At 41.6% G+C, this 16,542-nt stretch overlaps 1 protein-coding gene and 1 non-coding gene across 5 annotated transcripts in view; both read left to right on the top strand.

The window, feature by feature from the left end:
- Positions 1 to 16,542, top strand: part of ATF7 (activating transcription factor 7) — a 109,951-nt gene that overhangs the window by 64,495 nt on the left and 28,914 nt on the right. The window lies entirely within an intron of this gene.
- Positions 426 to 530, top strand: LOC125131917 (U6 spliceosomal RNA). Its single transcript, XR_007136091.1, has one exon. It is a non-coding gene; the product is annotated as a U6 spliceosomal RNA (small nuclear RNA).

The following is a 16,542-nucleotide window of genomic DNA, read 5'->3' as shown; positions in this document are numbered from 1 at the left end:
GCACATTTTTCCAAAAAAAAAAAAAAGATGTACAGATAGCCAACCAGCACATGAAAAGATGCTCAATATCTCTAATCATTAGAGAAATGGAAATCAAAACTGCAATGAGACACTACTTCAGACCCATTAGAATGGCTACTTTTTAAAGAAAAAAAAAAATCAGAGTTCCCTTAGTGGCTTAGTGGTTAATGAATCTGACTAGCATCCATGAGGACACAGGTTCCATCCCTGGCCTTGCTCAGTGGGTTAAGGATCCAGTGTTGCCATGAGCTGCGGTGTAGGTCACAGACGCAGCTCAGATCTGGTGTTGCTGTCATTGTGGCGTAGGCCAGCAGCTATAGCTCTGATTCAACCCCTAGCCTGGGAACTTCCATATGCCATGGGTGCAGCCCTAAAATGCAAAAAAAAACAAACAAAAAAATCAATGCTTGCTTCAGAAGCATATATATAAAATTGGAAAGATACAGAGAAGATTAGCATGGCCCCTTTACAAAGATAACATGCAATTTCATGAAGCTTTCCATATTAAAAAAAATCATAATAAATTTTTAAAAAATAGGAGTTCCCTCGTGGCTCAGCAGTTAATGAACTGGACTAGTATCCATGAGGACCATGGGTTTGATCTCTGGCCTTGCTCAGTGGGATAAGAATCCAGCGTTGCTGGGATTTATGGTATAGGTTGCAGACACGGCTTGTATCCTACCTTGCTCTGGCTATGGCGTAGGGCGGCAGCTACAGCTCGGATTTGACCCCTAGCCTGGGAACCTCCACATGCCATGAGTGTGGCCCTAAAAAAGACAAATGATGATGATAATAATGAGTGTTGGTGAGGATATGGAGAAATTGGAACCTTTGTGCATTTCTGGTGGCAATATTAAAATGGTATAGCCAATGAGGACAACAGCATGACAGTTCCTCAAAAAATTAAAAATAGAATTCCTGGAGTTCCCTGGTGGCCTAGAGATTAAGGATTCAGCATTGTTACTGCTGTGGCTCGGGTTTGATCCCTAGCCTGGGAACTTCCACATACTGTAGGCATGGCCAAAAAAAAAAAAAACCCAGAATTACTATATGATCCAGCAATTCCATTTCTGAGTATATGCCCCCAAAGAATTGAAAGCAGAGTTATTTGTACAGCAGTATTCATAGCAGTATTATTCACAATAGCCAAAACATGGAAGCAACCCAAGTGTCCATCTGCTGATAAATGGACAAACAAAATGTGATATATACATACAATGGGCTGTCATGTAGCCATAATAAAAAGGAAGGAAATTCTGCAATATTCTGCAACATAAAGGAACCTTGAAGATATGCTGAGTGAAGTAAGTCTCAAAAAGACAAATACTGTATGCTTTCATTCATATGAGGCCCTTAGAATAGGCAGAATCATAAAGACAGAAAGTATAGTGGTGGTTGCCAGGAGTTGGAGGGAGAGTGGGAAGTTATTGTTTAATGACTATGGAGTTTCAGTTCTGCAGGATACAGAGAGTTATGAGCAGGGATGGTAGTGATGGTTGCACAGTATGAATGTATTTAATGTCACTAAACTGTACACTTAAAATGGTTTCAGTGATCAATTTTATGCGTATTTTACCACTATCAAAAAATAAAGAGGAGTTCCCATCGTGGTGCAGCAGAAACGAAACTGACTAGGAACTATGAGGTTGTAGGTTTGATCCCTGGCCTCACTCAGTGGGTTAAGGATCCTGCATTGCTGTGACTGTGGCATAGGCCAGCAGCTACAGCTCCAATTCGACCCCTAGCCTGGGAACCTCCATATGCCTTGGGCACAGCCCTAAAATAAAATAAATAAATAGATAAATAAATAAATAAAAATAAAGAGAGTGAGAGAAGGAGAAAAGGTTTATACTTACTGGGTATTCCGTCATGGCTCAGTGGAAATGAATCCGAGTAGTATCCGTGAGGATGAGGGTTCTATCCCTGGCCTTGCTCAATGGGTTGAGGATCTGGTGTTGCTGTGAGCTGTGGTGTAGATCGCAGACACGTCTCAGATCCCGCATTACTATGGCTGTGGCATAGGTCAGCAGCTACACCTCCAATTCGACCCCTAGCCTGGAAACCTCCATATGCTGAGGGTGTGACCCTAAAAGACCAAAAAAAAAGAAAAAGAAAAAAAGAAACCCTCAACATTTATACTTACTGCTTTACTGTGATATACTAGGGAATCCATAGAAATTGAGATGCCCAGGACCTTCTAAGTACAGTTAAACCTCAAATAAGATTATATTTCTCAATCCCATTAGGCCAAGATATAAAAATAAAACACCTAATCTTTCCCCATACTGATAAAAAATTGTATCTGCCTCTCTTTCCTGCACTGCCCAACACTGGTTGGAGTTGACCTATGTGACCTTTGGAGCTCATTTCCTTTTTGCTGTGATTTATTAGGCACCTGCAGCTTATTTGGCACAAGACACACCCTTGGGGCTCATGATTTTTCACATTTGTCATAAATAGGAGGAGGGAACAGGAGCGAAAATAAAAATGAGTGATCAGGTGTGGCTGTGCATTTAAAACTTCTGCTATTTAGAGGAGTGGTTGCATCATTGGTCTGTCTGCTGTGGAATAATGCATTAATGTTAATCTCAGATCCTAACAATGAAGATCTAGCAAGTCATTGTTGATTATGGGTTTTAATATTCTTTTTCCACTCCCCAACCCTCACCTGGCTTGTTGATTTGATTGTAATATACCTTTTCCTCTTGTCAGATACTCCAGGGTAAACTTTGTAAAGGAGGAATCCAGTTCTTGACACTGCTTGATACCTGTGAGATGCTGATACTCTGCCCAATAAAATTCAAGTCATTGGGATCCGAAAAGGAAATGCTTAAAAAGATGTGGTTAAAATTACCACCAGTGGTTTGGGGCATGAAGAAGGAAAAGGTTGCTATTGATGAATTGCCATTTTTTTGCACAGAACATTTTAGTTGGTAATAAAATAAAGTTCAGCGATGGAATCAGATACCTGAAGAAAATAAATTTGCCACAAGGCATCAATGTCCTTTCATGTGAAAGCGGTATAATTCCAGTGTACTTGAAGTGTCCTAAGTGCCTTTCTGTATTAAAGGGAATCTGTATTATTTTGGTGTTTAACAAAATAGTGAGGAAGATACACTGATTCTCACTTATTTACATAATGAAACATACCTTTAGAAATGGAAATGGAAAAGGGTCATTCCAAAAGTGTGCCCCGTGAAAGGTCTTAGAATCCAAAATTGATAAAGCTTTTCAGCAGTTATTCTCATACAGCTATGTAAAACCTGACCTAATCACTGAAAAAGGAATTCATAGAGCACTTACTATGTGCTCTCTATTGGATTAAGCCCTTTGATGGGGTAGGTGGGAGGGTAAAGAATAAATGTAGGGTGGAGTTCCCATCGTGGTGCAGCGGAAACAAATCTGACTGGGAACCATGATGTTGCAGGTTTGATCCCTGGCTTCACTCAGTGGGTTGAGGATCTGGTGTTACTGTGGTTCTGGCATAGGCTGGCAGCTGTAGCTCCGATTAGACCCCCAGCCTGGGAACCTCTGCCGTGGATGCAGCCCTAAAAAGACAAAAAGCCAAAAAAAATAAAAATAAGTGTAGGGTACATTTTTAACCCTCTGGTAGTTTATAGTCTACTGTACAAACCTATGAGACTGTGTAGACTAGAATTCTAAATGATATGGTGCAGATTGTTCAAGGTACCATACAAATTCAGGAAAGATAGACTGCTGAAGATTGGTCATTAGCAAAGCTTTCAAAAAGCAGTTGGTTGGAGTTTCTGCTGTGGTGCAGTGGGTTAAGAACCAACTGCAATGGCTTGGGTCATTTCCCTGCCTGGGCACTTCCACATGAAGTCTCCAAAAGCAATTGGTCTTGTAATAACCTGCAAAGGTAAATCATCTGAAAAAGTGTATATACTTTACTATACACCTGAAACGAACAAAACATTGTAAATCAACTATACCTCAGTTAAAAAAGAAAAAGCAATTGAATTTCAGCTGGGCCTTGGAAAGTGGTAGTATTTGGATAAACTGAGGGGAAAGAGGAAGGCATATGTGAGAATAGGGAGATTGTCTTGAGGCACAAAACTGAAAACAAGTGGATTTTTCAAATCACTAGAGACCGACCTGGATAGAAAGTATTAGTGGAAGAATAGGAGAAAAGAGTTGTGAAAATACAAGAGGGCCGGAAAACCAGTGCATTTTACATCCCTTTAAAATCTCCTCTGGGGAGTTCCTCTCGTGGCGCAGCAGAAACAAATCTGACTAGGAACCATGAGGTTGCAGGTTCGGTCCCTGGCTTAGCTCAGTGGGTTAAGGATCCGGTGTAGCTGTGAGCTGTTGTGTAGGTCACAGACTCGGCTTGGATCCTGTATTGCTGTGGCTGTGGTGTAGGCCGGCAGCAACAGCTCTGATTCGACCCCTAGCCTGGGAACCTCCATATGCTGCAGGTGTGGCCCTAAAAGGACAAATAAAATAAAATCTCCTCTGGGAATGATTTCAACCCCCTCAGAGTCAAATTCTTCCCAATGGTTTAAATCCCCTTTGCTACCATCTTGACCTTTTCTTATTGCCTTAATTTTTGAAATTCGGTTTGTTTCCTATTCTAAGCTCCTCCCATTAGGATATTCTTGTCCTCACTGGGCCCAGCCTTTAGTTCCATAGGTAAGAGCTGATATTTACAATATCAACTCTTCTTTTGGATATTGATAATGAAAAATACTCCCACCATTGTACTCATGGATAAAAGTTTCATAAATTGGGTGTGCTTTGTAGCACTTTAATGAAATATGCTAGTTGGCATTTATTCAACAAGTGTTTATTAAGTAAGTACCTACTGTGTGCAGGTACTGTTCGAAGTGCTTAGATTCTTCCATGAATAGACAAATGAGGATTCTTCCTCTTGAAGGGCTTATAATCTATCAGGTCTTTTCTGCTAGACCAACTGTCAAATAATGTCTCTCCTCTCAAAATTCCTTCTTTTTACAATGAACTAAGTTAGCCAGCTGCCAGGATCTTCTCTTTAAGACACTCAAACAGCCTTCCCCAAGCAGAAAATTCTTCAACCCACAGACAAAGGAATTTGCCTTAGTTATAATTTGGTGGGTTCCCCCCCTCCTTTTATTCTTCAGTTTGTACTTCTTATTTCCCTGACAACATTCTCTCTTAGAGTATTTTGGGAAGAAGTTTCCTGTTCTTATTTTTCCTCTATAAATTACCTTACTCACACATGCAGCCTATGAGCTGCTGCCGCTGTGGTTGTATTTATTTGTTGAACAATCCTGTACTTTGAAATGATTCATTCAAGAGCCATGAAGTATTCAAAGCAGGATGTGTGACTCATTCCGTAAACAGCAGCATCTTGAAGTAGAAACCAGGAGCCTCGGTTTGACTAAGGTACAAATGAAAGTTATGTTGGTTTCGAGGTATGTATTTAGTCCCTTCCCCTCTCCCTTTTCCACTTTCCCAAACATAAATGACATCTTGTGTTGGGAATAGAAGCTCTGCAAGTGAGGATAAGAAGCCTTATAAAGACTGTTGCAGGAGTTCCAGTTATGGCTCAGTGAACCCGAGTAATATCCATGAGGATGCGGGTTAATCCCTGGCCTCACTCAGTGGGTTAAGGATCTGGCGTTGCCATGAGCTGTGGTGTAGGTCTCAGACACGGCTAGGATCTTGTGTTGCTGTGGCTGTGGCATAGACCAGCAGCTGCAGTTCCTATTCAACCCTTAGCCTGCGAATTTCCATGTGCTGCAGGTGTGGGCCTTTAAAAAAAAAAAAAAAGACTGTTGCAGATCTCCCTGTTTCTTTTCTTCTTTCAGAAGATCAGTTGAAGCAATTAAATAGTGTCCAAGAAAAGGTCTGCTATTCTTTCCACTCTGCTCAGCACTAATATAACTATATCCTAGAGTTTGCTCCCCACAGTTTCACAGTTTTCTCCTGCTTTTTCAAACTATTTTCTTTCATCAGATTATGCCCAAGTGTAGACACTCTAATAAAAGAAAGCTATTCTGTTCATGAAGTGGTACCAAATCCACAAATTATAGAGAAGAGGGTAGTTGGGTTTCAGCACAAGTGACTTTTCTATCACAAATACAAGCTCAATTCCTTGATAGTTTAGGCATTCAAGGCTCATTTCCTAATAACCAAAGCGTTTTGATTTGTCTCCTTCCCCTAGTCTACTCTTCTAAAACAAAGAAAGGGATGTGAATTAATTACAGGTCAGGATATAAGAGTATTTTAAAATGTGAGGCAAGTCCACACAGAAATTGGAGCTGTGGTAGCCAAAAACAACATTTCAGGAATGAATTTGGCTGGGGGTTGAGTGCATATTGCACAGAAATTTCATTGGTTACAAAACTTACCAAGGATTTAGCTTGAAACTATTACATTTCTAATCCCCATATGCTTGTGCCTGGCTCAAAGTCAATAGACAAAAATTTAGCTTTAGTTGGCCTGAGCTCACATTCGCCCTGAGCCTTCACTTCAGTGCTGTTCGGTGCTGCTGTTTCAAAAAGCTTCTGGGGAGTTCCAGTTGTGGTGCAGTGGAAACAAATCCAACCAGGAACCATGAGGTTGCAGGTTTGATCCCTGGCCTTACTCAGTAGGTTGGGGATCTGGTGTTGCCGTGAGCTGTGGCATGGGTCACAGACGCGGCTCAGATCCCACGTTGCTGTGGTTGTGGCGCAGGCTGGCAGCTACAGAGCCGATTCAGCGCCTAGCCTGGGAGCCTCCATGTGCTGTGGGTGCAGCCCTAAAAAAAAAAAAAAAAAGCAAAAGCTTCTGGAAGACTAGTCTTAACAGGATTAGGAAAAGAACTCCAGGGAGTTCCCATCATGCCTTAGTGGTTAACAAACCTGACTAGTAACCATGAAGTTGAGGGTTCGATCCCTGGCTTCGCTCAGTGGGTTGGGAATCCAGCATTGCTATAAGCTGTGGTAGGTTGAAGATGTGGCTCAGATCCCTCGTTGCTGTGGCTATGGTGTAGGCGGGCAGCTGCAGCAGCTCAGATTCGACCCCTAGCCTGGGAATCTCCATATGCTGTGTGTGCAGCCCTAAAAAGACTTAAAAAAAAAAAAAAAAAAGAACTCTAAGCATTGACTTATTTAGAATTATTCTACAAAAAAAAAAAAAAGAATTATTCTGCAAATGGAGTTCCCTTGTGGCTCAACAGGTTAAGAATCTGGTTGTTGTCACTGCTGTGGCCCTGATCACTCCTGTGGCTCAGGTTCTATCCCTGGCCCAGGAACTTCCTCATGCTGCAGGAGTGGCCCAAAAAAGGAATTATTCTACAAAGAAAAACTAATTTTTACTATAGTATCTGTCTACCTTGAGATTTAAAAAAGGGGGAGTTCCATGGAGTTCCCGTCGTGGCGCAGTGGTTAACGAATCCGACTAGGAACCATGAGGTTGCGGGTTCGGTCCCTGCCCTTGCTCAGTGGGTTAAGGATCCGGCGTTGCCGTGAGCTGTGGTGTAGGTTGCAGACGCGGCTCGGATCCCGAGTTGCTGTGGCTCTGGCGTAGGCCGGCAGATACAGCTCCGATTCGACCCCTAGCCTGGGAACCTCCGTATGCCGTGGGAGCGGCCCAAGAAATAGCAAAAAGACAAAAAAAAAAAAAAGAAAGAAAGAGATTTTAAAAAGGAAAAGAGGAGAGAACTAGTTGACATGCTGTATGCTAGGTACTAAGTGTTTTATATAATTATTTCATTTGAAAGCTTAAGAAAAGAGGGATATGAGCCTTCTGGGTGCCTGAAATGTTTCATATCTTGATCTGGGTGTGGTTACACCACCATATACTTATGTAGAAATTTGTTGAGCTATACACTTAATATTTGTGCAGTTTGTACATGGTGTACATCAATTTTTTTTAAATTAAAATTTTAAGGTTTTTTTTCACTGAGATGTATTCCTGATTTCCAGTTCTCACCATGCTTGTTCTTCAAGCCATTATTGACTTTTTACTTAGCTCTGTTTAGTTTCCTAGTAGGTAGGATTCTAGTTTCTCACCACAGTAGGATGGGTGACAATCAACTTCCTAGAAATGGAAAATGTTTTTACCAAAACTGTACTTTCCCTGCCCATTATAATACTAATATCGGTTTTCAGATTGACTTCCTCAGAGTCGTGACATTCCATTTTATGCTTCTTAACATTTCTTAAACTAAGAAAATTTCCTCTCTCAATATTTTTCTTTCTTCCACTAGGGATTGAAAATCAAAAGTGGCCAAAATTGGGTGTTTTTTAATCTTTTATTTATAAATATATTTTTTTCTACTGTACAGCATGGTGACCCAGTTACACTTACATGTATACATTCTTTTCTCTCACATTACATGTTCCATCATAAATGACTAGACAGAGCTCCCAGTGCTACACAGCAGGATTGGATTTGCTTTTTCTGTCTTATTTCTTTGTTACTAACAAGGCAGAGATGAGAATTCCGTGTTTAGTCTGTTCTTCTCCTAATTACACTGCCTTCTGACTCCATCTTCCCAATTTCCCTGTCCTAAGTATTTGCAGATCTGCAGTACATCAGCCATTTTATGAAATGAGGTTGGGAGTTTTCTGCCTGTGTTTTTCCTTCCAAGTTTCAGATCCAAAAACATGTGTTGGCAGTTTGGCAAGGGAGACTTAAAAAACAGCCCCCTTTTTTTGTTTGTTCTTTCTCTTTTTCTCTGTTACCTTGTAGCAGGGTTTCTCAACCGAGGCAAATGACATTTTAAGTCAGATAATTTTTTTGCTCTGGGGAACCATCCTGTGCGTTACAGGATATGCACCAGCATCCCAGACATCAGTCCTCTAGAGTTCAGTAGCATCCCTCAGTTGTGACAAGCAAATATTCCTCCATGCATTGCCAAATATCCCCTGGGAGGGAGAGTTGCCCCTGTTTGAAAACCACTGCCATATAGTATAAACAAATACACTACACATACACACACGCACACACGCACACACACACATATGTATATATATTGTCTTTTCAGGGCTGCATCTGTGGCATTTGGATTGTCAGGTCCTTCACTGAGCAGGGCCATAGGTAGAACCCGCATCCTCATGGGTACTAGTCAGGTGTGTTATTTCTGAGCCACAATGAGAACTCCTAAACTATATTTAGAGAGAATAGGTTTGGGGAAATAATCAAGTTTGGCACATGATTAAAATTCCATTAGATCTTCGACCATGTCATCTAGATCAGAGCTGTCCAAAAGAAATATAGTGCAAACCACAAAAATGTAAGCTACATATGTAATTTTACATTTTCTAGTAGCCACATTAAAAAGTAAAAGTAGGAGGTCCCCTTGTGGTTCAGTGGTAATGAACCCGACGAGTATTCATGAGGACACGGGTTTGATCCCTGGCCTCGCTCAGTGGGTTAAGCATTGCTGTGGCTGTGGTGTAGGCCAGCAGCTGTAGCTCCAATTTGACCACTAGCCTGGGAACTTCCATATGCCGCAGGTTTGGTCCTAAAAAGAGGGAAAAAAAGTGAAAGCAAGCAAAATTAATTTTAGTTATGTATTTTATTTAACCTAGTATCCAAAATAATTATCATTTTAACTTGTAATAAAAATAAAATTAATGAGGTATTTTACAATCTCTTTTTCTTGTTTTGTACTAAGTCTTCAAAACTTAGTGTTGTGTTGTTTTGTTTTGTTTTGTTCTGTTTTATTTTGTAGGGCTGCACCTGAGGCATATGGAGGTTCCCAGGCTAGGGGTCAAATTGGAGCTACAGCTGCCAACCTACACTATAGCCACAGCAACTTGGGATCTGAGCTGTGTCTGTGAACTACACCATAGCACATAGCAACGCCAGATCACCAACCTACTGATCAAGGCCAGGGTTCGAACCTGAATCCTCATAGACAATACTTGGATTTGTTTCTGATGAGCCACGACAGGATATCCCCCTAGATGTACTGTTTTGATTTACAGTACATCTCAGTTTGGACTGGTCACATTTCAAGTGCTCAATAGCCATGTACTGCCGGTGGCTACCATACTGGATAGGGCAAATCTAAATCATCTTGGTCTCTAGATTGGGTGCAAATTAGCATATAACACTTTCCCTCTCCCATTTATGCCAAGTCCTGATTCTTTTTTTTTCCCAATTAAATTATAGTTGAATTCTTGTTGTGGCCCAGTAGTAATAAACCTGACTAGTATCCATGAGGATGCAGGTTCTATCCCTGGCCTCTCTCAGTGGGTTAAGGATCCAGCGTTGCCGTGAGCTGTGGTGTAGGTCACAGACATGGATCAGATCCCACTTTGCTGTGGCTCTGGTGTAGGCTGGCAACTACAGCTCCGATTCAACCCCTAGCCTGGGAACTTCCGTATGCCTTGGTGCAGCCCTAAAAAAAATAAAAGTAAAATATAGTTGATTTACAGTGTTATGCCAATTTCTGCTGTATAGCATAATGACCCAGTCTCTCTCTCTCTCACACACACACACACACACACACATTCTTTTTCTCATGTTATTTTCTATCATGTTCTATCCCAAGAGATCGGATATAGTTCCCTGTGCTATACAGTAGGACCTCATTGCTTATCCATTCTAAATGTAATCATTTGCATATACCAACCCCAAACTCCCTGTTGACCCTACTCCCTCCCTCTTCCTCCCTGGCAACCATAAGTCTGTTCTCTATGTCTGTGAGTTTGTTTCTGTTTTGTAGATAGGTTCATTTGTGTCATATTTTAGATTCCACATATAAGTGATATCATATGATATTTGTCTTTCTCTTTCTGACTTCACTTAGCATAAGAATCTGTAGTTGCATCCATGTTGAGGCAAATGACATTATTTCATTCTTTTTTATGGCTGCATAGTATTCCATTGTGTATATGTACCACATCTTCTTGATCCATTCATCTTTCGATAGACATTTATGTTGTTTCCATGTCTTGGCTATTGTGAATAGTGCTGCAGTGAACATAGGGGTTCATGTATCTTTTTTAATTCTAGTTTTGTCCAGATATATGCCCAGGAGTGGGATTGCTAGATCATATGGTAGTTCTGTATTTAGTTTTCCAAGGAACCTCCATACTGTTTTCCATAGTGGTTGTACCAATTTACATTTCTATGAAGAGTATAGGAGGGTTCCCTTTTCTCTACACCTTCTCCAGCATTTGTTATTTGTAGACTTGTTAATGATGGCCATTCTGATCAGTGCGATGTGGTATCTCACTGTAGTTTTGATTTGCATTTCTCTAATAATTAGTGATGTTGAGCATTTTTTCATTACCTGCTGGCTGTCTGTATGTCTTCTTTGGAGAAATGTCTATTTAGATTAGCCGCCCATTTTTCAACTGGGTTGCTTTTTTGGTTGTTGTTTAGTTGTATGTGTTGTTTGTATATTTTGGTGACTAGGCCAAAGGTTTTCTCCCATTCTGTGGGTTGTCTTAAACTGTTAGAGCTCAATGAATTTGGTAAAGTTGCAGGATACAAAATTAATACACAGAAATCTATTGCATTTCTATATACTAACAATGAAAGATCAGAAAAATAAATTAGGGAAACCATCCCATTTACCATCATATCAAAAAAATAAAATGCCTCAGAATAAACCTACCTAAAGAGACAGAAGATCTTTATCTGAAAACTATAATATGCTGATAAAAGAAGTCAAAGGTGACACAAAACAGATGGAAAGATATTCCATGCTCTTGGATTGGAAGACTCAATATTGTCAAAGTGACTGTACTACCCAAGGCAGTCTACAGATTCAGTGCAAGCCCTATCAAATTACCAATGACATTCTTTACAGAACTAGAACAAAATATTTTTAGATTTGTGTGGAAACACAAAAGACCAAAGCAATATTGAAAAAGGAAAACAACTGGAGGAATCAGGCTCCCTGACTTCAGACTCTTCTACTACAAAGCTACACTCATTGAAACAGTATGGTACTGGCACAAAACCAAAATGTAAATCAGTGGAACAGGATAGAAAGCCCAGAAATAAACCCAAGCACCTATGGTCAACTAATTTATGACAAAGGAGACAAGACCATACAGTGGAGGAAAGATGATCTCTTCCATAGTGGTGCTGGGAAAATTGGACAGCTACTTGTAAAAGAATGAAATTAGAACATTTTCTTTTTTTTTTTGTCTTTTGTCTTTTGTCTTTTTTTTTTGTTGTTGTTGTTGCTATTTCTTGGGCCGCTCCCGAGGCATATGGAGCTTCCCAGGCTAGGGGTTGAATCGGAGCTGTAGCCACCGGCCTACGCCAGAGCCACAGCAAAGTGGGATCTGATCCATGTCTGTGACCTACACCACAGCTCACGGCAACGCTGGATCCTTAACCCACTGAGAGAGGCCAGGGATAGAACCTGCATCCTCATGGATACTAGTCAGCCGCGTCTGCAACCTACACCACAGCTCACGGCAACGCCGGATCGTTAACCCACTGAGCAAGGGCAGGGACCGAACCTGCAACCTCATGGTTCCTAGTCGGATTCGTTAACCACTGCGCCACGACGGGAACTCCAGAACATTTTCTAACGCTATACACGAAATAAACTCAAAATGGATTAAAGACCTAAATGTAAGGCCAGATACTATAAAAAGTCCTGGAGGGTAACATAAAGCTGAATGCTCTGTGACATAAATTGCAGCAACATCTTGTTTGATCCACGTCCTAGAATAATGACAGTAAAAGCAAAAATAATCCAGTGGGACCTAATTAAACTCAAAAGTTTTGCACAGCAAAGGAAACCATTAAAACACACACACAAAGACAACCCATAGAATGTCATGATTCATTTACTTGAGCAGTTAAGACTCTAAACTTGTGTTACCGTTCAGATCTCCTCCCAAAGCATATAAACTGCTTTCCTGATCCAGTATGAGTCAAATTCTTCAGCCCCCATTTTGAATGATATCAGCCCTCAATTGTCTTGGAGATAGTTAATATCTGCACATTTACTGAAAATTATCATTATTTACCCTGCAGCCAATGTGAATGTTCCCTGAGTGGCTCCTTGCTAAAACCTTAGTCATACGTAAAGACTGAAGAACAAAGGAAGACTCATTAAGAATATTAACAAATAGGGAGTTCCCATAATGGCACAGCAGAAATGAGTCCGACTAGGAACCATGAGGTTGCGGGTTTGATCCCTGGCCTTGCTCAGTGGCTCAGTGGTTTAAGGATCCAGCGTTGCTGTGAGCTGTGGTGTAGGTCAAAGATGAGGCTTGGATCTGATGTTGCTGTGACTGTGGTGTAGGCTAGCGGCTGCAGCTCTGATTCAACCACTAGCCTGGGAACCTCCATATGCTTCAGGTGCAGCCCTAAAAAGCTATATATATGTGTGTGTATATATACGTACACATACACAAATAGGAGAGCTAGATTTTGTTTGTTTGTTTGTTTGCTTTTTAGGGTAACAGGTGTGCCACATGGAAGTTCACTGCTATGGCTCAGGTTCAGTCTCTGGCCTGGGAACTTCTGCATGCTGCAGGCTCAGCTCCCCCCCCCCCCCAAAAAAAAGAAAGAAAAAGAAATAACCAGAACAAAGACCAAGCCAGTGCCCTGCTTCTAAAAATTCTGCCCTTTTGGCTCCTCCTCCTCTTACAAGTACTACCAGATTTAGTCAAGAGGGATTCTTAACTTTTGTGGTGTCATGACCCCCAGTGGTAGTTGGAGGAAGCTTATGAACCCTTTCTCAGAAAAATATTCTTTTTTTTTTTTTTTTTTTTGGTCACACCCAAGGCATGTGGAAGTTTTTGGGCCAGGGATTGAACCTGCATTATAGCTGCAACAAATCCTTTATCCTTTAACTCATTGCGCCAGGCTTAGGGATCAAATTGCACCTCTGCTGAGACCCAAGCTGCTACATTTAGATTCTTAACCCACTATACTACATAGGAAACTCCAGAATATTTTTAAGTCAGGGAGTTTCTGTTGTGGTTCAGTGGATTAAGGACCTGACCGGTATCCATGGGGATGCATGTTCAACCCATGGCCTAGATCAGTGGGTAAGGATCTGGCATTGCTGCAAGCTGTGGCATAGGTCGCATGCAGATGTGGTTCAGCTCCTGTATTGCTGTGGCTGTGGCGTACGTAGACTGGCAGTTGTAGCTCTGATTTGACTCCCAGCCTGGGAACTTCCAAATGCCACAGGTGCAGCCCTAATAAGAAAAAAAACTTTTTAAGTCACTGAGCTGCAGCTGGAACTCCCCGATTGATGCTTTAAATAACAAGCTTTAGTGGCAGATATGTTGACTATCATAATTTTAAAATAGTGATGAGTAGAAAGGCTATTTTGAGATACCAGTAATAACTGTAATATGATATGAAAATATGTGTAATTTCTGTTATGAATTAGGAATGCTAAATTTCAGTTAAAGAGTTTAATGAAGATAAAAATCATTTTTTTTCTATCCATGTTGACAAGTTATCAAACCTTCTAAGATGCTGATGGGTAGGAGATCCCTTCAGCCACCTTCAGCCTTCTTCAGACCCCAGCTTTTGATTTGGAAAAAATAAATAGTTTGAAGGGGGATGGGGTATACCATGGAAGGGAATGGGGGAAGTACAGCAGAAAGGGACAAGAGCTAGAGGACAAACAAGATAAATTAAGACCATACAGAAGTTTCCACCTTGGCTCTGCGGGTGACAAACCCCACTAATACTCATGAGGATGCGGATTCTATCCCTGGACTCGATCAGTGGGTTAAGGATCCAGCATTGCTGTGAGCTGCTGAGCTGCGGTGTGGGTCGAAGACGCCACTCAGATCAGGTGTTGCTGTGGCTATAGCTGTAGTGTAGGCTGGCAGGTGCAGCTCCGATTTGACCCTTAGCCTGGGAACTTCTGTATGCTGCGGGTGCAGGCCTAAAAAGCAAAAAAGAAAGGGGGGGTGCTTTTAAAACTGTAAAAGAGCAAAACCTGGAGGTTTAAAATCTTTCTTCAGGAGTTCCTGTTGTGGCTCAGTGGTTAATGAATCCAATTAGGAACCATGAGGTTGCGGGTTCGACCCCTGGCGTTGCTCAGTGGGTTAAGGATCCGGCATTGCCGTGAGCTGTGGTGTATGTTGCAGACACGGCTCAGATCCCTCGTTGCTGTGGCTCTGGCGTAGGCCGGTGGCTGCAGCTCTGATTCAACCCCTAGCCTGGGAACCTCCATATGCCGCGGGAGCGGCCCAAGAAATAGCAAAAAAGACAAAAAAAAAAAAAAAAGAACTGTATCTGTAGACCTATGCCACAGCCACAGGCATGCCAGATACAAGCTGCATCAGCAGCCTACACGACAGCTCATGGCAACACCAGATCCTTAACTCACTGAGTGAAGCCAAGAATTAAACCCTCATCCTCATGGATACTATTTGGGTTCGTTACCACTGAGCCACAGTGGGAACGCCCCACCTTTCTTTACTTAAGGAGGAAATCTGTGACTGAGAAGGTTGATGCCTATGGTTAATCAACAGTAGAGAAAATGAAAGTTCTTGGCTAAATATCCCCTCACTTTATTCAGTTCTATCCCAAATCCACTGGAAACCACGCAGGTAGTCTTCTTTGGACTGTTTTACTTCTTGATTCTTCATAATTTTTTTTGGTCTTTTTGCCATTTCTCAGGCCGCTCTCACGGCATATGGAGGTTCCCAGGCTAGGGGTCTAATCGGAGCTGTAGCCACCGGCCTACGCCAGAGCCACAGCAACGCAGGTTCTGAGCCGTGTCTGCAACCTACACCACAGCTCAGGGCAACGCCGGATCGTTAACCCACTGAGCAAGGGCAGGGACCGAACCCGAAACCTCATGGTTCCTAGTCGGACTCGTTAACCACTGCACCACGACGGGAACTCCAATTCTTCATAATTTTAATTGAAAATTCCTTTTACGCTTCAGACTATATGCCTAGCCTGGAAGGATTTTAGGTCTTAAGCTGGCTATAGTTACGACAGAGCTCAGAGCAAATTTGGTGAAAGCTACTTTTAGATAAAACAAAGGGATTCAAACAGTTCAGTGTTGCATTCTTGACTTGGTAGGTGCTAGTATGTGGCCATCTCCTGTCTGTTTGGCTTGCAGTCAAAAGCTGTGGGAAGAGGGCTAAAGGTATAGTTTTGGTAGGAAGTATGGATCTAAGGCAGAGAATGAAAAGAGAGGACTAACCAATCATTTTTAGAAACAAAAAGACAGATAGAACCATGTTTCAGACCCTGGCTAGTGAAGGAGCTATGGAAAACTGCAGCATCCAAGCTGTTACTGTGTTGCAGTCATGTTTTAATGAAGGAACTTGGCCAGCTAGCCTCAAAGGGAATTTTGAGAGTATCATTCTTTTGAATTACTGCTGTTCATCTGTTCCTTTCACCTCCCCCTTAGAAGGGGTGGGAGCATAAATTATTGTCCAGTAATCCTGTCTTACCCAGTCATAAACTGAGGTAGATCTAGGCTCACATTTTCATTGTCCTTTCACCCAAACCCCTAAATAAATAAACTCTCTGTACCATCTCCTTTCCCCCTTCCCTCATCCTGCTTATGGGCTTCTCCCTACCCTAACAAAAAAAAATTTTTTTTGCTTGCATTTTTATTCTGCT

The sequence above is a fragment of the Phacochoerus africanus genome, chromosome 7, assembly GCF_016906955.1.
Source record: "Phacochoerus africanus isolate WHEZ1 chromosome 7, ROS_Pafr_v1, whole genome shotgun sequence".
Lineage (NCBI taxonomy): Eukaryota > Metazoa > Chordata > Mammalia > Artiodactyla > Suidae > Phacochoerus > Phacochoerus africanus.
The sequence above is the reverse complement of the archived record's forward strand: the minus strand, read 5'-3'. Positions and strand labels throughout refer to the sequence as shown.